Raw genomic sequence first — 23783 nt, 5'->3', positions numbered from 1 at the left:
GTCATGTGACCCACGTCACTAACTGTCACTCTACGTGGTCCCTTCTACCTTCAGTCCTTCCTTGTGTGCTCCCCTAAACTACTTCCTCCACCCACCTCCTCTACCTAGTTCCTTCCTCCAGACAGGGACAGGGACTGTGCTCTCCCTCAGGAGCAATCTTGCCCTTCCCTACTGGAGTGATGTGGTGTTGGATATGGGTGTGTGGGTCCCGGGTAGTGCTCCCTCCTTACCCGAGAGTGGGGTACCAAACCTCTGGCTAAGATGCAGTACCTCTGTGGCGACTGGGTCCGCAGGGGCGCCACAATTTTTTTTCCTGTTTTCCAGTACACTATATGGTAATATTAATGATGTAATTCAAAAGTACAACGCATCCCACAAAAAACAAGCCCCCATACAGCTATGGAGATGGAATAATAAAAAAAGTTATGGCTCTTGGAAGAAAAGGAGGAAAAAATGAAAACTTAAAAAAAGGCCATGACGTGAAGGGGTTAATTAGGTTTTTAGACTGCTGTATTCTGTGAACTGCATGAAGGTGCAACTGATGTTGCTCTTAGGCCTAGATCAAAGTCGGTGGAAGCCTTTGGTAAACATTTGGTGGGGGGATCCACTCCCTAGTAACAAGCTATTGGCCTATTTAGACTGGCCGATCTTGGCCCGTTGAAGAACACCAATTGATTATATACAAATCGATCGGCAACTAGTTTAAAGACATGACTATGAAGTACACCTCATGTAGTATTTACACCGGGTTATGTGCTACAATAGTGATGAATTTTCTGCTGACATGAACAATCTGATCCCCCAGTGAATGAGCATTTTGCTCCATCATCAGGTGATCACCGACATGTTTACACTGGCTGATAAATGGGAATGAGCGTCAGCCGAATATTGGCTAGTCTAAATGGATAATATCTAAACTGAACATACACAGTAAAACATTTTTAGAAAATATCTCTATTTTAAACCCAACAACAATCTAATGTGTAGTCCCTTTGTCCCCAATATATTCTGTAGGATTTTAACATGCACGCTCCTCATGTGTCTGACTGTGCCCAAGCACCAGAATTAGGAGGCACACAAAATTGAGCGCCATCCCTTATACAAGCTTTTTCAGCATTTCATTATATGAAGGAATTTTATCTACTAGCAACTACCAATGGAATCTGAAAAGAGGTCGAAAAAAACTGCATTAAGGAGGGGAAATCCTGGGAAATCACCCCTTTTGTCTTTCCCATAATTCATTCCTTCTATTGCCACTGCAACTTATTTTGGCACAAATTTGACCTTATTTATTACAATGGGTTAACTAAAGCCTAATCTACTTGTATTATACTTATTATTCTGTAACATTTCATAAATGGAATGAAAGTATGTGACATATCTTACAATTAGTGTTGAGCGAGTATGTTCTATTAACCCTTTCGCCGAGTATGCTCAGGCCGAGCTCCGAGTATTTATGTTTGAGTGATATGTTTGAATCGCTCCCATGTGCATGATTTGCAACTGTTTGACAGTTTTATTACATGGAAGGAATGTCTATTTCTTACACATTCCTCACATGTAATAAAGCTGTCAAACAGTTACAAATCATGCACACGGGCACGATTCAACAATATCACCGAGCAGCTGTAAATACTCAGAGCTCGGCCCGAGCATACTCAGACAGAACATACTCTCTCAACACTACTTACAATGTCTGTATTTGTCTTTGTCAGAGAATCATTTGTCCCTCATTAAACCATAACCTGGAGGTAATGAATTCTGCGAGGAAAGATATATACAAGATAGGGCCTAGGTGAATAACTGCAATGCAAGCAAATAAACCATAATATATAATAATAATAATAATAATAATAATCTTTATATAGCGCCAACATATTCCGCAGCGCTTTACAATTCAGAGGTTCATATACAACAGACATAAGTAACAGTTAAAGATAATACAATAATTAAAGCAAAAATAATGACGACCCTGCTCGTAAGAGCTTACAATCTACAATATATCTGCACAACTGTAGCACCCTGAGGATTCGGCTGCTACAGGGGTATTGCACCTCAAGCCAGAGGTGTGGTATTCCACTCCCGGGTAAGGATGGAGTGTGGAACTGAGCTCAGTAGGCTGCATGCACTACATACATCCCATTTCCGGGGGACAGACCAATGGTACTCCCACTAGAGAAATGTGCAGGTACGACAGTGTCTGTCCCTGGCTGGAGTGGGAGGGGGGTGGAACATCCCAGTAGTGTAGGGGCAGATAGGGGGAGCAGTCTGGGTAATGCTAGGAGCTCATTGGGTGCTGGTCACCTGAGCTCACACATAGAGGGAGTATATAAGGTGGGCACCATCTTAGATCAGGGTCAGTCTGTCAGAGTTGAGTCAGAGAAGCAGAGCAGCTCAGCCAGCTCCAAGGCCAAGAGAGAGAGAGAGGAGAAGGAAGGACCCAGAGGGGGAGAAGAGGGAACTCCAAGAACCCAAAATTAGACCAGAGGGTGAAGAGTTGGCACAAGGGTACCGGATCCCAAGCTGGTGGAGGGCCCTAATCCTTAGCCAGAGACCGGAGGTCGTGGGCAGGATCTGCCACGATCACCCACTAAATCCACCCGGAAGGCAAACCGTGAATAGGGTCAGGGAACCCAGAGACAAGGGTTTTACCAACAAGAGGCCCGAGGGAGCCGGACTTAGGTGGATCCCTGGTGGGGAAGGCCAGAGAGAAGGACAAGTCAGAAAGGGAGCTCAGGACCACGCTCCAGAATCACCTGGGGGTTGGCCGAGTCCAGGACCTGGTGGACGCAGCACGGCTCGGGCGGTCACTCAAGGCCGGAGTGACCAACACAAAAGCAGTAAGTAAAACCCTGAACTGCACAGCCCGACTCGGAGTCTTATTACCACTCTCACTGCACCACCACAACCACCACCCTCTACAACTGACCCCCTGAGGTTATACCCCTCCCGTTGGGGGTTATACTACCTGAGCTGCACACACACCACCAGCCTCAGCGGACCCTGCTGCAGCGGCGGCCGTAGTGACCGCAAATCAACGGGTGGCGTAGTCGACACTAAAGAACATCCAGTAACATCTGTAGGACTGCCACACACTGAGCTTGACACCCTGGGCACGGACCGGGTCACCGCCACTCGGAGACTACAACCCCCATCTGATCCGGCTCCGGGTATCCCCCAAACAACACTGGCCCAGGGGGCGCGTCACAACCACTAAGTGAACAAAAACACCATTGTTCTAAACAACTCAGAGGACGGGCATAGCATGATAAGAAGCCTCATCCAAGCCTTATCCCCTCCATTGTTAATATACCAGCCATGATGTACGCTATATGGACAAGTATTGGGACATACTTCTTAATAGTTGAATTCAGGTTTTACATTCAGTCCCATTGTCACAGTTATATATAAAATAAAATAAAACCATGCATTTTATTTATTTATTTTACTTATATAGCGACATTAATTCCACAGCGCTTTACAGACATCATTATCACTGTCCCTATTGGGGCTCCCAATCTAAATTCTCTATCAGTATGTCTTTGGAGTGTGGGAGGAAACCGGAGAACCCGGAGGAAACCCACGCAAACACGGGTAGAACATACAAACTCCTTGCAGATGTCCTCGGAGCATTAGAGCCTGTGCACATGTAGCACCCTGAGGATTCGGCTGCTACAGGGGTATTGCACCTCAACCCAGAGGTGTGATATTCCACTCCCGGGTAAGGATGGAGTGTGGAACTGAGCTCGGTAGGCTGCATGCACTACACACATCCCATTTCCGAGGAACAGACCAACGGTACTCCCACTTAGAAATGTGCAGGTACGACCGAGTCTGTTCCTGGCTGGAGTGGGAGGGGGGTGGTACATCCCAAGTAGTGTAGGGGCAGATAGGGGGAGCAGCCTGGGTAAAGATAGGAGCTCATTGGGTGCTGGTCACCTGAGCTCACACATAGAGGGAGTATATAAGGTGGGCACCATCAAAGATCAGGGTCAGTCTGTCAGAGTCAGTAAGAAGCAGAGGTCCAGATGAGCCTGCAGAGAGAGAGTGGAGCAGAGAAGGAAAGACCCAGAGAGGGAAAAAGAAAGGACTCTGAGAACCCAAATTCAATCCCCGGGTGAAGAGTCGGCAATAGGGTACCGGATCCCAAACTGGTGGGGGCAAAAGCACACCCTAGCCAGAGACCGGAGGCCGTGGGCAGCATCTGCCACGGCCACCCACCACATCCACCCCGAAGGCAAACCACGTGGAGGGTCAGGGAACCCAAGGCCAAGGGTCTCCCAACAGAAGGCCCGAGGGAGCTGGACCTAGGTGGATCACTAGTGGGGACGGCCAGAGGAAAGGACAGAAGGAGAGCTCAGGGTCACGCTCCGGACTTGTTTGGGGGTTTGCTGAATCCAGGACCTGGTGGACGCAGCACGGCTCGGGTGGTCACTTGAAGCTGGAGTGACCGGAACATCAGCAGTGAGTAAATACCTTAAACTGCACAACCCGACTCTGTCTTCACTTAACATCTATGCTGCACCACCACAACCCCCATCCTCTGCACCTGACCCCCTGAGGCTATACCCCACCCGTTGGGGGTTATACTACCAAAAGCTACACCAACACCATCAGCCTCAGCGGACCCTGCTGCAGCGGCGGCCATAGTGACCGCAATACAACGGGTGGCGTAGTCGACATTAAGAACTTTATAACATCTGTAGGACTGCCACATACTCTGAGCTTGACACCCTGGGCACGGACCGGGTCACAGCCACTCGGAAGACTACAACTCCCATCTGATCCGGCTCCGGATATTCCCCTAAAGAATATGGCCCAGGGGGCGCGTCAACTTTGGCGTAGTCGGCAGGATTACATGCCCACAACAACCGGGTACTGCGTGCCTGAAGAAAAGAACGAGTTTACCTCAAAAAGAAGTCTCCTGCCGGTTCCGGAGGGTCCCCGCCATCGGACTCCATCACAGATCGATTCCCGCCGGTTGTCCGCCATTAACAGCTTTTTCCCGCCATCTGCAGAGTTTCCCGCCACTGGGAGACGATTCCCGCCATTTCCAAAGGTTTCCCGCCTTGGAAGAGCGGACGCCATTATGGGCGTGCCAGAGGGTGGCAAGAGGCCACCTCCCATCGTGGGCCAGGACCGAAAATGGCGCCAAAAGTGGAAACCGCCCCCACCAACAGAGACTGTGATGCTAGAGGTGTCTGTCAGCGTGAAAGAACTGCCCCTGGAGCTGACAATCACCAAGTGGCCCCGGGACCGCCCTCGAAGTGGGAGGACTGAGAAAGAGAGAACAAAGATGGGTGTCGCTTGGAGCAGTCCGGAGCGAGCGCACCCGGAGGCAAGAAGCCTGGAGAAGAGTATCGGAGGAGCTTACCCGGAGATGGCGAGAAAGCAGAGCAGCACCGGCCCGTTGGCCAGGAGCCTGCTAGAAACAGAGGAGGGAGAGCAGAGCAGCACCGGCCCGCTGGCCAGGAGCCTGCTGGAGACAACAGAAGGAGAGCAGAGCAGCACCGACCCGTTGGTCAGGAGCCTGCTGGAAGCAACGACCCCACTAGGCCTAGTGGAGGTCCTAGCACAGCTCCCCCGAGACCGGGAGTGTGCGCAGACCGCTCTGGAGGGCCTCGCAAGGAGGATGGCCCGGGTGCAACGAGAGACATTGGCGCAGTGGAGCCGAGAGATGGCCCAGCGGACCGAGACTCGTCAGCGGAGCACGCCACCCGAGACGAGGAGACAGACCGCCTCTGAGGATGGCGCAGGAGGACTGAAGGCCGGAGACGGCGCCGAGAAGGGAGCCGAACGAAGGGAGGCAGGTAAAGGGGACGTCTCTACCCCAAGCCGGGAAACCGCGTGCCTGCCCCAGCTCCCCGTCGCAGAGCCCGAAGTACCCCCTGCTGTGCCCGTAACCGCAACGTCACCGCCACAGACTAGGCCTCAACCGGAAGCCGCAGCCGCGACCCCTGTGACGTCACACGCCTCGACCCCGAGCGTGACCAAGCAGGAAGTACCACCAGCCTGGTCGCAAGGCCTAGTACCCCCGGGCGCCGCAATACCAACAGCGCCCCCTACCTCCGCGGAGCCCCCGGCCTGGTCGCAGGGCCAAGTAGCCCAGGGTGCCGCCGTCCTTACGGTGCCCTTCACCTTCCAGATACCCCAGGCCTGGCCGCAAGGCCCGGGCAACCCGGGCGCCACCACCACCGCGCCCATAAGACCAAGAGTGCCGCATCTGGGAGAAGATCTGTTCGCCCAACACACATGGCCGGACGGGCAGCCCTTTGTCTGGCCCAGGGAGTACTACGAACAAGAGCTCCAAAAGAGGGCAAGGCCCATGTGTGAACCCCTGATCCCGGCTCCAAAGCCCGTAAAAAGGATCTCGCCCCCGCTAGAAGAGGCCCAATTTGAGTGGGACCCCACCGGAGAAGATCTCATGGGGTTCACTCAGGAGACTCGGGCAGCTGCAGCGGAGCGTGCTGAGTGCTGCCGCCAACAACTCGAGGTCTTTGAGAGGGAGCGGAGAGAGAGGCGGGTCCGGGAACAACAAGCCCAGATAAGGAGCGCGGAGCAGAAGAGCCGGGCCAGGAGAGACCCCCGTGCAGCGCATAGTCCCCGCACCACCGGGACTGTGATCAAGTTTAACATGCAGCATGGGTGGGGCTTCATCCGAGAGCACCGCACCCCAGGCGACGTCTTCGTGACCAGGAGAGACGTTGAGTCCCACCTACCGGAGGGACACAGAGGTCGTGACCTTTACATCGGGGACGAGGTCACCTTCACCCGGCACAAGTGTGCCAAAGGACCCTACGCCCTCCATGTGCATCGCCTGACGGAGGAAGAGCTGCGGTGTGAAGAGGAAGAACAAGAGGACCCGGACGGGTCTGAAGCTAAAGGTAACCACAAAGAAAGAGCAGGAGGACGCCGTCGTTAAGTACAGCAGAGTACAAGCTGTATATAGTTGCCCGTCGGGGCACAGTGAACTGTTGCTAATATAGTCCCCGTTGGGACCAGCAAGTGTGAACTGTTTACCCGTTTATCCCTTAAATCCCACTGACCGAGGACTGAGAGCGGTCATTCCTCCCTAATACCTGGCCGAGGACTGAGAGCGGCCATATCCCCTGTATATAGTTGCGCGTCCTAAAGCGCTCCCTACTGGTTTTAAAGGAAAGCCACGAGTTTTTTCAAGAAAAGACTGTCGCACTTTACCCGGTCACACGTTGCACAGTGACCGGAGGAGGAGCAGAGGCGACGAGAATGTTATTTGTATGAAAAGTTTTCTGATATATATATGATATTTTATATGTTTTTACTATGTTGTTTATATGAAAAAAAAAAAAATTTGTATGTTTTGTGGTGTTTTGTTCTTACAGCCCGAGGACGTGCTGTGATTTACCAGGGGGGAATGTAGCACCCTGAGGATTCGGCTGCTACAGGGGTATTGCACCTCAACCCAGAGGTGTGATATTCCACTCCCGGGTAAGGATGGAGTGTGGAACTGAGCTCGGTAGGCTGCATGCACTACACACATCCCATTTCCGAGGAACAGACCAACGGTACTCCCACTTAGAAATGTGCAGGTACGACCGAGTCTGTTCCTGGCTGGAGTGGGAGGGGGGTGGTACATCCCAAGTAGTGTAGGGGCAGATAGGGGGAGCAGCCTGGGTAAAGATAGGAGCTCATTGGGTGCTGGTCACCTGAGCTCACACATAGAGGGAGTATATAAGGTGGGCACCATCAAAGATCAGGGTCAGTCTGTCAGAGTCAGTAAGAAGCAGAGGTCCAGATGAGCCTGCAGAGAGAGAGTGGAGCAGAGAAGGAAAGACCCAGAGAGGGAAAAAGAAAGGACTCTGAGAACCCAAATTCAATCCCCGGGTGAAGAGTCGGCAATAGGGTACCGGATCCCAAACTGGTGGGGGCAAAAGCACACCCTAGCCAGAGACCGGAGGCCGTGGGCAGCATCTGCCACGGCCACCCACCACATCCACCCCGAAGGCAAACCACGTGGAGGGTCAGGGAACCCAAGGCCAAGGGTCTCCCAACAGAAGGCCCGAGGGAGCTGGACCTAGGTGGATCACTAGTGGGGACGGCCAGAGGAAAGGACAGAAGGAGAGCTCAGGGTCACGCTCCGGACTTGTTTGGGGGTTTGCTGAATCCAGGACCTGGTGGACGCAGCACGGCTCGGGTGGTCACTTGAAGCTGGAGTGACCGGAACATCAGCAGTGAGTAAATACCTTAAACTGCACAACCCGACTCTGTCTTCACTTAACATCTATGCTGCACCACCACAACCCCCATCCTCTGCACCTGACCCCCTGAGGCTATACCCCACCCGTTGGGGGTTATACTACCAAAAGCTGCACCAACACCATCAGCCTCAGCGGACCCTGCTGCAGCGGCGGCCATAGTGACCGCAATACAACGGGTGGCGTAGTCGACATTAAGAACTTTATAACATCTGTAGGACTGCCACATACTCTGAGCTTGACACCCTGGGCACGGACCGGGTCACAGCCACTCGGAAGACTACAACTCCCATCTGATCCGGCTCCGGATATTCCCCTAAAGAATATGGCCCAGGGGGCGCGTCACACACGTTACAGATTTGTCATTTTTTTCTCTGCGCAGATTGGTCACAAAACCTAAAGGGATTCCTGATGCAAAGTGAATTAGAATCCTGAAGTCTCATGCACATGTTGCTTATTTGTGACTTGCAGATTTGGTGCAGATTTATATCTACAGTATGTCAATTCTTTCAGCATTTTTGCTGAAAATTTCACCCATACTAATGAGTGGGGAAAAATCTGCAACAAAAACACAAGTCAAAAATGCATCAAAAATGCGCATTTTTCTTGCCAAGGGATGCAGAAATTTCAGCACCGAATATCTGTATTTTTTTTCCGCGTCAGAAAACTCAGAGATATGTCCCTATTGGATCCAAGTCACAGATCAAAGTCATCTTATGCAAGTTTATAGGTCCTTGAAAATCACAGACAGCTCACAGATTGTCCTGTCTAACATTGTAATGGATAGAAGAAGCATTGCAAAAAAAATATATATTTTTTTGAGAAAATCCCTGATGGTAAAAATTGACACACGGACCAAACACCAGCACATTAATGAAAATTTGTATTTTCTCACATATGAGAGGAAAAAAGGACATCTACAGTAAATGAGACTTTAAAGAGGTTTTCTCACGAATAAAGTACATTTTAATTAATAGATCTTGGAATAATAATAAGTTCCACAATTGTATGTATTAAAAAAATATTTCTGTGCGGAGATAATCTTACAAATGTGCCCCTGCTGTGTACTGTGTAATGGCTGTGTCTGACTATGCAGGAACAAGGTCTGATCATACCACAGCTCCTGGGCAGGGACTATACAGACATTATAGCAGGGAATTGCAGGTGATTCTTTTTATGCCCCAGGCCATCACCCCCGGTTCAGTGAGGGTTCCGGCACTGATCTCGCACTGAACCGAGCACATGTCAGCTGATTATTACAGCTGACATGTGGGCGCAACAGCCGCGGGTGGAATCACGATCCACCCATGGCTGTTAACCAGTTAAATGCTGCTGCGTCACTTACCCCACCCATTGGTGACCCCGTCACGTGATCGCGGGTCACTGATGAGTGGGCATGACAACCCTGGGTCTGCAGCAGACCCCAGTGGTTGTCATCTAAAGATTGCTATGAGCGCCATCATCATCATCTCTATGTAGCAGAGGCGATCAGACAGTTGCTGCTTCTAGTCTTCTATGGAGACTATTGAAGCATGCAAAAAGTGTAAAAAAAATGTTTTTAAAAATATTTAAAAAATTTAAAAATATATAAAAGTTTAAATCACCCCCCTTTTGCCCCATTCAAAATAAAATAATAAAAAATAAACCCCACATACACATATTTGGTATCGCCGCGTTCAGAATCGCCTGATCTATCAATCTAAAAAAGAATTAATCCGATCGGTAAACGGCGTAATGAGAAAAAAATTCCAAACGGCAGAATTTTGTTTTTTTGGTCAACGCAACATTGCAATAAAAGGCAATAACGGGCGATCAAAACATTGTATCTACCCCAAAATAGTATCAATAAAAATGTCAGCTCGGCACGCAAAAAATAAACCCTCACCCAGCACCAGATCCCAAAAAATGGAGATGCTACGGGTCTCGGAAAATGGTGCCATTTTTTTTTTTTTAGCAAATTTTGGATTTTTTTTTCACCACTTAAATAAAAAAGGACCTATACATGTTTGGTGTCTACCTCGTAATGACCTGGAGGAATAATAATGGCAGGTCAGTTTTAGCATCCAGTGAACGTGGAAAGAAAAAAAAACAAAAAACAACCGTGGAATTGCATTTTTTTTTGCAATTTCACCGCACTTGGAATTTTTTTCCCGTTTTCCAGTACACGATATGGTAAAGCTAGTAATGGCGTTTAAAAGTACAACTCGTACCACAAAAAATAAGCCCTCACATGGCCATATTGCCCAAAAAATAAAAACGCTATGGCTCTAGGAACAAGAGGAGCAAAAAACGAAAATGCAAAAACGGAAAATGCTCCAGTCATGAAGGGGTTAAGCAGTGTTTTATTTCAAAGAAAGAATCAGATCTGAGTTCCTGCTGTCCTGTCTGTATCCTCTCTTTTGCTTCCTCCCCTGCCCAGGAGCTGTGGTATGATCAGACCATGTTCCTGCACGGTCAGACACAGCCATTACACAGTACACAGCAGGGGCACATTTATAAGATTATCTCAGCACAGGAATATATATATTTTTAAACACATCCAATTGTGGAACTTATTATTATTCAAAGATCTATTGATTAAAATGTTGATTTGAATTATTTTTGTTTGTGGGAAAACCCCTTTAATAGAGATTTGAAAACCCTATATTGACATGCGCTGTAGTCGGTTGTTGATTTTTTTCATGAGAAATCCGCAGTGAGGATCTGTAAGAAATGTGTCACTTTAGAGCTTACTCCTGTTTCTGAATTTTTATGCCTTTGTCTCTCGGAGTAGGATTGTCTAACAAGCTATCAGCGTCGGGTATGTCTTTGGCTGACAGTTAACTAGCGTCAAGGGACATCTCTCAATATGCGCTCATTTGTTTTGTGTTTTCTGCACCATATGCTGAACCTCCCTAAACACATGGTACCCAGGTACATCCACAAGCAGATATTTACTACTGCTGGCACATTGCCTCAACATGCCATAATAAGGCCATTTACCTTAGAATACCAAATTATAATGGCAAGTGCAAAACTCATCACCACAGTAACATTTTATGATAGCTGACAATTAAAGTATGCCTGCAAATGTATGTAATTGTAGAAATACATTGAAACAAGTATGATACAAATATTACAGCGGTAAGGTCTCGTTCACACGTCAGTGATTTTTCTCATATGCAAAAAAATGTCATCAGAGATCAGCTGTGATCCCCTGCTCTAATATCTGTATACTCTTTTGTTCCTCCTCTGCCTATGAGATGTATGATCAGGCCATGTTCCTGCATGGTCAGAAACAGGCATTGCACCATACATATTAGGGGCACATTTATAAAATTATCTCAGCATAGGAAAACAGTTTTTTAAGACATCCAATTGTGGAACTTATTTTTATTCCAAGATTTATTGACTAAAATGTACTTTGCTCGTGGCAAAACCCCTTTAAACTTGCATTGGCGAGTTTGATCTGACACTCGGATCAATATCGGACAAGTCTCCATTGTGACGCTAGTCACTACTCACGGACAAGCCGTGAGGCAGGGTAGTCAAACGTTATGGGGTCAGATACCAAGAGAGCACGTCGTAAAATAGAGGGGAAAGACAAAGGCGTAGGCAGGTCACAGTCTGAGGTCAGAATGCTAGGAAGATAGCAGATCAGAGCAAAGGGGCTAGGCAAACGGATGGTCAGAACAAGGTCAACGGTCAGGCAGCAATAGATCAACAAACAGAGCACAGAAATACAAGGCAAATATGTACCACCAAGGAAATGCTATGACTGGCAGAGATCTGGGACTGACAGCTTAACTAAGCAGCAGGGTAAACAATTAAAACAGGGAACACCTGAAGGAAGCTCAGCACCTCCCAGTCTCAGATTGGATTGGTAAGCTGTCTGTCAAAATATCGACAGGTCAGCATGCCTTTGCACTAAATTGGACGTGAGATCTGTCACTTGGTCCAAACATGTGAACTAGCCCATAGGTACAAATGATATCTGTGAAAATCACACAGATCACACTCGTATAAGAAAAACTGACTTTTGAATGAGACCTAAAGCAAAGAAATACAAATTTTGTTTGAAGCTACTGGATATTTCTCAAAAACACTTTTGGATAGAATTGTTGTTTATATGCTTTCAAGGCAACCTGTTACCAAACTATTTATTGCCCTTCAGTAGGGTTATCAATAAGGGAACAACAAAAACATTAAACTTTAGGAGGGCGAAGTTTGATCAGCTGAAAGAAAGCCTTCAACTTTTTGACTGGGACAAAGTTCTTAATCAAAGGAATACGAATAGTAAATGGGAAACCTTCAAAAGAATTCTGAATACTCAGTGCGAGAGGTATATACCGTATGGGAATAAAAGGGCCAGAAATAAGAGGAAACCAATATGGTTGAACAAGAACGTAAAAGGGGCGTTAAATAGCAAAAAAGAGGCATTCAAGAGATTAAAACAGGAAAACAGTAAGGAGGCACTAATGTGTTACAAGGAAAAAACGAGAACCTGTAAAAAACAAATAAAAATAGCGAAGGAGGAAACAGAGAGACGTATTGCTAGGGAAAGTAGATCAAATCCCAAACTGTTCTTTATGTATATAAATAGTAAAAGGATTAAATCGGATAATATTGGACCGATAAAAAGTGAGGAAGGCAAAATCATAGAGAAAGATGAGGATAAAGCTAATCTATTAAATAATTTTTTTTCGACAACTTTCACAAAGGAAATCGAACTAACAGGAGAAATGAGAAGTGACAAGCTTAATCCTCCACTAAGTATGACAAATCTAACCCAAGCTGGGGTACAGAAATGCCTCAGTAACATTAAAATAAACAAATCACCAGGACCTGATGGCATACACCCACGGGTACTAAGGGAACTAAGTAATGTGATAGACAGACCGTTATATCTTATATTTAAGGACTCTGTTGAGACTGGGTCTGTGCCACTTGATTGGCGACAGGCGAATGTAGTGCCAATATTCAAAAAGGGAGCGAAAAGTGACGCCGGAAACTATCGGCCGGTGAGTCTGACGTCCGTTGTGGGCAAAATTTTTGAAAGCTTCATTAAAGAGGCAATTACGGAGCATCTTGATGCTAATAATCTTTTAATCCCGAACCAACATGGATTCATGAGAAATCGCTCCTGCCAAACTAACCTGATTGACTTCTACGAGGAGGTGAGCTCTCGAGTAGATCAGGGGGAACCAGTGGATGTCGTGTATCTCGACTTCTCAAAAGCGTTCGATAGCATGCCACATAATAGGTTGGTATACAAAATGAGAATGATGGGGCTGGGGGAAAATGTCTGCAAGTGGGTAGCTAACTGGCTAAAGGATAGAAGGCAGAGGGTGGTTATAAATGGAATATACTCAGATTGGGTAAGCGTCACTAGTGGGGTACCACAGGGGTCTGTACTAGGCCCAATGTTATTTAATATCTTTATTAACGACATAGTCAACGGGATAAATATTAAAATATCAATATTTGCAGATGACACAAAGTTATGTAAAACAATTAATACAAAAGAGGACAGTGCAGACCTACAGAGGGATTTGGATAAGCTGGGTAGGTGGAGCATTAAATGGCGAATGAGGTTTAACGAGGAGAAATGTAAGGTCATACATATGGGAAGGAAAAATGGAAGTCACCAGTACTCACTGAATGGGAAATCATTGGGGAATTCAGAGATGGAGAAGGACTTGGGCATCTTGATTGATAGCAAACTAAATTGGAGTGCCCAAAGTCAGGCCGCTGCTGTAAGGGCAAACAGGGTAATGGGATGTATCAGAAGAGGTATAGCTGCAAAGGATGAGAACATTGTTCTTCCACTGTACAAAGCACTGGTCAGACCACACTTGGAATACTGTGCTCAGTTATGGGCCCCAATATATAGAAAGGATATAAATGAGCTTGAAAAGGTACAAAGGAGGGCAACAAAATTAATAAAGGGAATGGAGGGATGGCAATACCCGGAGAGGTTGGCAAAACTAGAACTATTCAGCCTGGAAAAGAGAAGGTTGAGGGGGGACATAATAAATGTGTACAAATATGTTAGGGGACAGTATAGAGATCTTGCCCGGGATTTGTTCAAAAGGAGGGATATTACGGTAACAAGAGGGCACTCACTAAGACTGGAAGAGAAAAGGTTTCAGCACCAGCATAGGAAGGGGTTCTTTACGGTAAGAGCAGTGAGAATATGGAATTCACTGAGTGAGGAGACGGTAATGTCAGATTCACTACACCAGTTCAAGTGGGGACTGGATGCATTTCTAGATACCAGACAGATTTCAGCATATACTTAAAAATAAAATAAAATAGTAGGTTGATACAGGGATTTATTCTGACTGCTGATTTCAGAGTCGGGAGGGAATTTTTCCTCAGGTGAAGATTGGCCAAATCATTTGGGGTTTTTGCCCTCCTCTGGATCAACTTTAGCAATTACAGAACTAATAGGTCGAACTTGATGGACGCAAGTCTTTATTCGGCTTTACAAACTATGTTACTATGATTCCAAAAATTGACAAACTCCATATCCAGGACACTAGGAAATTGATCACATGATGCATGTCAGTGTGAGAACAAACACCATGTATGGTTGTTAGATTAGGGAATATTTGGGGGTTACAATTGCACTAGCTAGCTGAATGTGTTTAGGTTATATGTAAAATTTACATAGGTGTATCTTGGGGAGCTATTTAACCTCTGTTAGTCCGGAGGGTCTGCCGGGGTACCTGAAGTACTTCTGAGATGTGTTCTCGGAAAAAGAGGCGGAGATACTACCACCCCATCGTTTGAGAGTGGAAGGTGCTGGGCTGTCTTCAGGTGTTCCCTGTCCGAGGTAATTTTACAGCTAATTAGCTGGGTTGTCAGTCCCAGACCTCTGCCAGACGTAGCTTCAGCTAAGTGGGGTTGATTTTCTCCGTGCCTAGTGTTTTTCTTGATGATCTTTTTCTGCCTGACCTTGGACCTTGTTCTGACCCTCCGTCTGTTTAACCCCTTTGCTCTAATCTGCTATCCTCCTGGTATTTTGACCTCGAACTGTTACCTGACTATGCCATTGTCTCTTACCTCTGTTTATGGCATACCCTCCTGGCTATTGACGTCAGACTCCTTGACTATCCTGATTCACGGCTTTTCTGTGAGAAGTGACTTAGCGTTACAATGCTGCAAAGCGCCTATTCCTTAATTTTGCAAATTGACTCTATTGGATTGTTATCCGAAGTGAAGGTCATTAGAGTGCACTGCTGATTACATGAGCTCCATGACATGTTATCCTGCTGAAAGAAGTTGTTATTAAAAGAACGTATTATAAGGACATTGATTAAAGGACAGCCGTAAGCTATGTCCTTTAATCAATGTTTGTTATTAGAGGTCTAATGTGTGTCAACAAAACATGATAACTGACAATATGAGATTCATTAGACAAAGTGACATTTTTCCAGTCTTTCTCTGCCATAGTTTCAGTATCTTGTTCTTTACCTTCGGAGACGCCCTTCTGCATACCAGTATTGTTATCAAGGCTTCATGCACACAACCATATTTGGGATCCATATGACACTGGCTTGCAATGGGGCTCTGCGTACCACTATAGTGGGCATGAGACTCCTATAAGCTTGAATCAGTCTGGCAATTCACCTACCATATACGGGATGTTTTTGATTTGTTGAGAATTTTTATGTAGATTCCACATTAAACATTAGTAAAATGTATTTTTGGGCAAGATATAGATTTTCCAAAGTATGGCATGTGTTATATGTTGTTGATTTCTTCGGTATTTTCCCCGTATTGTGTTGTAATTGATGTGGATTTTAGGTCTTTTTTGAAAATGTAAATATCTGATGTGTGTGCACAGATATTTCTATAGTCACATCTGTCAGCAATAATCACTCTACCGTTAAAACTGCTCAGATCACCTTTCTTTCCAATTACCATATTTTTAAGAATAACAGCAATTAAACCCCTTCACATGCTTTTATGTATGGAGTTGCTACCACCTGTCCCATTGTGTATTTGCACTAAGAAGCCGGTGTATAGGTATACATAATGATTTGTCACAATCTGAATAATAATAATAGCAACAATGTTGTCTCTGTTTTGTCTGGAATTGCAATAAGCATCTGTATTTCCATTTGTCTTCCAACAGAAAAAAGTATTGTGACATTGTCTGACATTCCCTGTATGGTGGTATAGGCACAGTTAGTCAATTAGAGCACCACTCCGGCGTTTTTTTGCTATTGCAGCTCTGGAGTGACGCTACTAAACTAAGTTCAGCGACCTTAGTCCTATACTGACTACCCGTTGTCTTCAGCTCTTCCTGGCGTCACTCCGGTCTGCACTGCCATTTTGGACCACAATTTCTGACGAAAAGTCAGAGGTAATGGTCACAAGCTCTTAGTGTAAGTCTATGAGAGACTTGTTCTGGCTTCATTCTGACTCTCAGACTTACACTGAGTTGTGACTTCCGGACCGTTCAGCAAACACTGGAGCGATCCAGGGGACCAACAGAAGTGGCACTGGGAACAGATGAAGATGGCGACTCGTAAGGAAAATTAGATTAGTGACACCATTCCTGCAATAAAAAAAAAAACCTCTGAAGTGCTGCTTTAAAACGGATCAGTCACACGGTCATGGTTTATGTTATAAACAGGAGCAACAATGTTGGTGCGAACAGAGTCTTTACAATGATTTTGCAATAATAATATTTATGTCTTTTATGTACATAATACCTATTTCTTCTGCTGTGCTTGACAACTGAGGAAGAAACAAATAAGTAAAATGACAAATAATGAGAACAAATGAGCATCAACAAAAATGGAGGGCCCTACTGACAACAGGTGTGGTCCTTTAAAGAGAACCTGTCATCAGTATTTTATACCACAAACTGATGGCATGTATATAAAAGCGCTCTAATGCTGATTACATCCTTAACTTCCTTGTAGAAATCCTTTTTTGCAGTTTTAGAGAAATCCATAGTTTAAATTGTATGCTAATGAGTCGGAAGTGCACTGCACTACTAGCTTTCCTACTTCTCTACCGCGGGCAAGGAATAGGGAGATGATAGAAGGAGGCTCAGGCCCATTGTGCTAATAATCTAAGTTCCCTGCCCCTAGTATTATGCTTACCAGCCGCCGACTTCATTTTTTGTAGGCACCGTTCCTGTAGTCTTCTGTCGGATTACTCCAGTGTTTGCTGGAGCCATCCAGAAGTCATTGCGCAGTGTAATTCTATGAGAGCCAGAACGGGGCCAGAATCAGGGTCACAGATTTGCATTGCGCGCTTTTAACCATTACCTCTGACTTCCGGTCAGTCAGAAGGTGGTGGCGTGGGACTGGAGCGGTGCTGGGAAGAGCTGAAGATGGCGGCTGGTATGTATAAGACAAGGAACTTAGATTAGTGACACCACTCAAGCACTGAAATTAAAAAAACGCTGGAGTGAAGCTTTAAAAACTGATGTGTTTGGATCAATGAACTCTATGGGCCAGTGTGCTGTCTGAGAAAAAAACGGACAGTATTAGGATGTGTCACACGGTTGTGTGAATGCAGCCCTGTAATGATGTAATGTTTAAACCTTATCTGTATTATGTAAATATTAATCATAATAGTATAAAATAGCTTCATCATCCATTCATGTTATAAATCCATTATATATTATAATAAAAACTATTTGAAGTGATCAGTTCGTGGACCCTGTGACACCCCCCCATTCTACAGCATAACAATAGTTTCTATTCTCTGTTACCATGAGACTATACAATCCAGTGTCAGGTTACACGCTGCACACTTCTGGCTCAGAGGTTAGAACTGCTCGTCCAGTGAGGTGTGCAGGGGGAGCGCTGCAGTTGTAGGACATTGCTGCTTATTATTATTATTATTACTATTATTATTTTTTATTGATGCTTTTTTTCGTTAGAGCTGATATCGATCTCAATATTCAGGTGCAGCGAGACCCGGCGGCCGCTGGTAACCCAGAGCTCCAAGTGCAACAAACTATATTTAGGAAGAACAACTCACTGCTATGAAAGGAATTCCTTTTACACTTTAGCTACCAAATTGGGTTTATCTGCCAGCCCAGAAGCAGCTCTGAGTACAAGGCAGACACAAAGCTCTTCAGAAACATATGTATCAGCTGCCCTGGAAGCACCCTTGGTAAGATAAGAACTAAAGTCAAAAGTAAAGACCCCCGTCACACTCTCCTCCTGGGGAAATAAAGTTCTGCAAGGTAAGAAAGATATTAATTTTCTCTAATGTAATGAGAATCTTTCTGCATTCCTATATGTCCTGAGACATCACTTTGGAATATGTTACCACTATATAAATATTTACTAATACTATGATTAAAGTAGAAGTATGGGGGCAAGCTCCGATCTATCACAATATAGTCTGCTTATTCGGGGTGTCCTACTTTAGTATTGGATCATTAACACTTTAGCTTACAGAAGGGGTACACTGCTCTTCTGTATCGGGGTCCTATGGATTAGATATATACAGAAGGTCATTAAGTAGTAATCATAGTCATAGAGCATCTCATCCGCAGCCCCCAAAGACATTGCCCCCACTAACATATCTCAGGCACTGAATTTTAGCAAAACATATTAGCAAATGTGATTCCAGAGACTTGAATCATTATCTATTGCATCCCTTTAATTATACAGACCATATATAATAAGGTATAATATTGCTGTGCATTAAATGCTTTGGTTTACGTGAGTAATCTGTGTTGATAAGCTATCAGATCCACAATACTGCTAACATGGAGTCAGGTGGACGCAGATCACCGAGCACAGGTGAAGTATAACACGTCTACGACCACTTTATAGAACTAATTGGGATATTCTGCTTGGGGAATATCGACAGAGATTTCCAATGTTTCTTAATTCCTAACTTGTGGCAGGTTAATAGTTCATTAGTACAATAGATAAAGGGGTTCCTGTTTATAATGCCTATCATGAATGTTAAATCTAAAGGATTTTGGACTCGGAGCAGAAAAATAAACTAGGTCAATTCTTACTTAGTTCACATGCTTCAAAGTAGTTCAGCTCCTGGAAAATGAAATTATATTAACTCTTTGTTGCTGGCTTAAAATAAAAGATCAGAGACTTGTTCTTCACTCCGCCTTGGGTTACAGGGGGACATTAATTCTAGTTGTAATACAATGTGTATTTGTCCTTACTGGCGAACAGTGGAAGTCTATCCAGGTCACCTACTTATTATTATGGGCTGTTTATTACATATAAATTGCATTAAGCATGAGAAAAGTTTATCCTGGACTTTAATCCAGTCACATGGTATGAAAAACTACAGAGACCTATCTTTGTGTTCAGGCCATCAACCATGACTGTAAACCGATGACTTTAGTGTAGATACACAACTTGGTAAATGAAAACTTTTTTCCATGCATATTAGTATTATCGATGCTCACAGGCATAGGGAGCTCTAAGATAAAATATTAAAAAGGGTTTTATGCCCCCCACTGCTGGTCTGGGCTTTGTTTACAGGCCATTATTGTCTCTTACCAACTCCATCGGCAGAGCCACTGAATTTAATGGTTGGTTGGAGCAGAGTTGTGCGCTGTAGTCATTATGTTACCGATACAGCCTGCAAACAAAGATGGCAGAACTGGATCCTGGGAGGACAACCTATTTTTATTATTTTAACCTGGTTGTATAGGCTAAAGAACCCTATTCACAGAAAACCCCTTTAAAGGGAAGCAGGTTTTTTCTACCTCATCCGAGAGCAGCCTGATGTTGGCAAAGAGACCCTGAATCCAACAATGTATCACTTAGATTACTGGGTGCAGCTGTTTGTAGATTTAGCAATGCAGCAGAGCTGAGGAGGCTAACCCCGCCCACAGCAGGCTCTCTCTGTGCAATGTCTATAGACAGCTGCTTATCAAAGGAGGGGGCAGAGTCAGACCAGGAGGCAGGAGCTGCTGTAGCTCAGACAATGATAATCACCAGGTGATAAAACCTTCAGTTTAAGTAAACAACAGCACATAGCCAGACAGACATGTGACACATCATTGAAATCTGTTTTAACCCCTACATCACACTGTCCGCAGATTACATAGCAAACACCTGCTGACAGATTCCCTTTAATACAGCTGAAAAAGCTAACAAAAAAAGAGCACCAGCGGACGAGCACGGTAGTTCCACATGGGAAGTAGGGGAGATGAATGACTGAAGCTCCACTTACTTTGTAGGGGGGAGAAAGATTCCTAACCCCCGCAACTATCCCCCAAAATCAGGATTATATCAAGTACAGTGGGCATGAGATTTTTAAAAATCCCATAAAAGGAAGGACAGCCACTCTAATCAACGATTTACTAGTATGTTGGGTGGCAATGTTAAAACCGGAGAGTTGATTTTTCTGACACATCTGTCCACTGTTTCGTTTGGGCGGATGAGGGTTTTTACAGTACTGAAAGCACTAGTTTAGCATGTTTAGGCTACCTCAGGGCATCTCATGGTGTACCTGAGGTTATTAAGATGGAACTTAAAAATCAATCCTTCCCAAAATGCAGACACCGGTTCCAAGTACTTTCTGTTGTGGTTCCCTGCCAACTTCTCTGATTAATTTCCATTTTCCTTTTATAAATATACACTGCTTCAATTGAAATGGAAACATAAGTTTCGCCATTGTATTAGGTCTACTTTACTATTCAGCATTATCATGAACGTCAGTTTTTCCTGGAGACAGGTCCAAGGGATCCAACCATGAGAGATGATGGTCAGAGGCCAGTACACATTACTGGATGCAAGCAGATCATGCGGCACATCCATCGTTTTCAGATAGATATGCTGGTTCATCAGGCTCTCTTGGCAGGTCTTAATTAAGCAGCCAGAATTGATTCATCTCAGTCAAGCTTTAATGTATTTTATAGCCAGGTTTTACTATTATGGCTCCCATACCGCTCACTTATAAAAAAGATGGATCCACGCAACGCCTACAACTGTACTATAAGGACCTTGTTGTTGTACAGACTCATATTACATTATATTGTGCCTCAAACAATAAGATTTATTAAAAAGGTGATGTTTGTTAAAAGGACCTTTTACTTTAAGTCATCTGATATTTTATTTAGCCCAGGACTGCTCAAACTTTTTCTACTGGGTCCCCACCAGACAGACAAGGATAACGCGTGATCCTAACTAAAAGAAAAGACCCAAGATGATAGCTGTACTTTACTTTATGTAGCCAGTATCCATGCTAAAAGAAAAATGATCTCTAAAATATAAATTTTTGCCTCCTGAGGCTAGTATAACATTAAAAGGAGTCAATTATGCTGCTAAACTCTAGAAATTGCTACAACCATACAAAAGACCTGTACCACACAACTCAGCATAAATCTACCTCTGAGTTTAAGAAGAAAACCACCAATATTAAAATCTTGAAATTTTTATTAACAATCAATTAAAAAGATAACATAAAAAAACAAAATGTCGTAACAGGGGACGTGAGACTTTGTAGACCAATAAATATAAAGGGGGGGGCTTCACTCCTCGAAAAAATTAATCCTTTTCTGATGTTTATAAATAACAATAAATTAAACCTCCTAAAGTGGTACAATCTTTAAGTTATATTAATCATGATATCCAAAAACACTGTAATATAAGGAGGTTTTGACCACCAGTCTTTATATATACAACCCACAAATTGCCGGTATACACTAGTGGCAGGTAAATATAACCTATGTAGTTCACATGTGTTTCCCAGGAATATATAAATGTAAGAAACCACTGTGGTTATAGTCCATGGAGGAGCCAAAATGAAAATACACAATTCAAAATAATCAAGACATACCAAGGAGTAGAAGATCCCAATTGATGCAATAGACCAGCTACCGTACAAGTCCCCTCATTTCTATCAAAACTGCCTCCTAAAAGCACATTTTTACATACCCTTATGGAAAATTGTATTTACTAGATGTGCATTGTTCCACTAAACATGTGACCTACCGTCATTCGAATTAGAGAACACAAAAGTAGTGATTTCCAAGCCAGAGTAGAGATCAGCTACAAAGTGCATCTCTGTCTCTCCCTGGAGGATCCAGAAAGTCTGACTTTTGCATAAAATTCCCGTTGATTTTAGATGTAATGCATTATTTCGCCTGCAGGAAAATTAATCATTTGCAGATTGTGATGACAGTGTGTGTGGAGACCCACTGCGCCACTGGCCCGACTTACCCTGGAGGAGGCATAACTAAGTGGTTACCTGGTCTTCACTAGAGCCTCTGACGGTGAGGATAGGCTTGGGCCGTTAGGCTAGTCACCAGGAACCACTCCAGGGCAGTCCCCGAACCTGCAGCAGCTAACCAGCGGGTCAGAGGCACAGATACGAAGCACAGAGGTGAAGACAGAGACGTGGTCAGACAGTCCTAGTTTGGGGCGGGCAGCACAGGTACAAAATACGAAGCGGAGAGATCAGACTAAATTTGAAAACAAGCTGGGCTGGCAACAGGAAAGACAGAACAATAAAGCACCTTGACAGGGAACTAGCGATGAACTGCAGCTAGGAGCTAAGCTCCGGTAAGGTGTGGAGGGAGGAGCTACCTAATATATCCATTGCTGGCAGGGTATAGGACAGGGTAGCAAAACTCTGCAGGACACAGTGGTTTTAAATTCCTGTAGAGTCTGGCCACGCCTCCCTATAGCCAGGTGGAGACTCTCCAGCAACAGGTGGATGTAGCAGTGCTGGAAATGTGCACGAGGCAGCTCCGCGAGATCGTCTGACATTGGGAGGAGCAGAGCGGTGAACGCAGTGAATAGGACGGTGCTTACAAACCGTGCAAGTCACCAGCATGACACTGATTACAACTCATCACTACTGGTCTCAGGATTGAAACTTTCTGTTATCAACTTATTGTTGTAGGACCCTGGGAACATTAAAGAAGCAGGCAAACCATTGATTTCATGTAGAGAGATCGCCTAAAACCTATAGAATGAAACCTAAACATTATTACTGTATATAAAGAATTACTAGAAAGAGTATTCACCTATTGAATGATAACAATGCATTAGTGTAGATAAGACTTTTATTACTCTTACAAGAGAAAAAGACTAATACATGCTTAAATAAACACATCTCTTTGATGAGATCTACAGTCATTCCAATTACAGAAAACACAAGAAGTCATTTTCAAGGAATTCTATCCCCATACATTTGCATAAGGCACCTTTGGCAGCAGTCACAGCCTTGAGTCTTGTAGATAGCTTTCTATCATCCAGGTACTTGCATGAAACTGAAGCTTTCACCATTCTTGTTAAAGGGAACTATAGGCAATTTTAGGTGCAGCATCAAATTCTCCAATTGGATTGAAGTCTGGATTTTGAGGTTGCCATTCCTGTGCACTGCAGCTGTGAGTCTATGGTCAAGATTGTTGATAAACATCCTCACATTGTAATGTTTTACATCGGGGATTGCATGTTGTTAAAATCTAAAAACATCAATAGGGTTTTAATAGGAAAAAATAAGTCCGTAGTTATCTCAGTTTCAGATAGGGAAAGCAGCCCTAAGCTTTACTTGTGTAGGGCACAAACCTAAATAAAGCATCATTTTCACTGCACGATAATC

General features: G+C 44.7%; 1 protein-coding gene across 2 annotated transcripts in view; it reads left to right on the top strand.

Annotated features, from left to right (window-relative positions):
* Positions 1-17979: 17979 nt before the first annotated feature.
* SMPX (small muscle protein X-linked) overlaps positions 17980-23783 on the top strand; it is a 132505-nt gene continuing 126701 nt past the window's right edge. Inside the window, exons 1-2 of one of the 2 annotated variants that reach the window (XM_073670744.1) lie at positions 17980-18054; positions 18149-18432. The gene's annotated coding sequence lies outside the window, so the exon portion shown is untranslated. Of the gene's footprint in view, positions 18433-23783 lie in introns of both variants that reach the window. The other variant, XM_073670743.1, reaches the window with a different exon arrangement.

This window comes from Phyllobates terribilis, unplaced genomic scaffold (genome assembly GCF_046119375.1).
Source record: "Phyllobates terribilis strain yellow unplaced genomic scaffold, ASM4611937v1 Scaffold_2__4_contigs__length_985480577, whole genome shotgun sequence".
Lineage (NCBI taxonomy): Eukaryota > Metazoa > Chordata > Amphibia > Anura > Dendrobatidae > Phyllobates > Phyllobates terribilis.
This window is presented reverse-complemented; position numbering and strand designations above follow the sequence as displayed.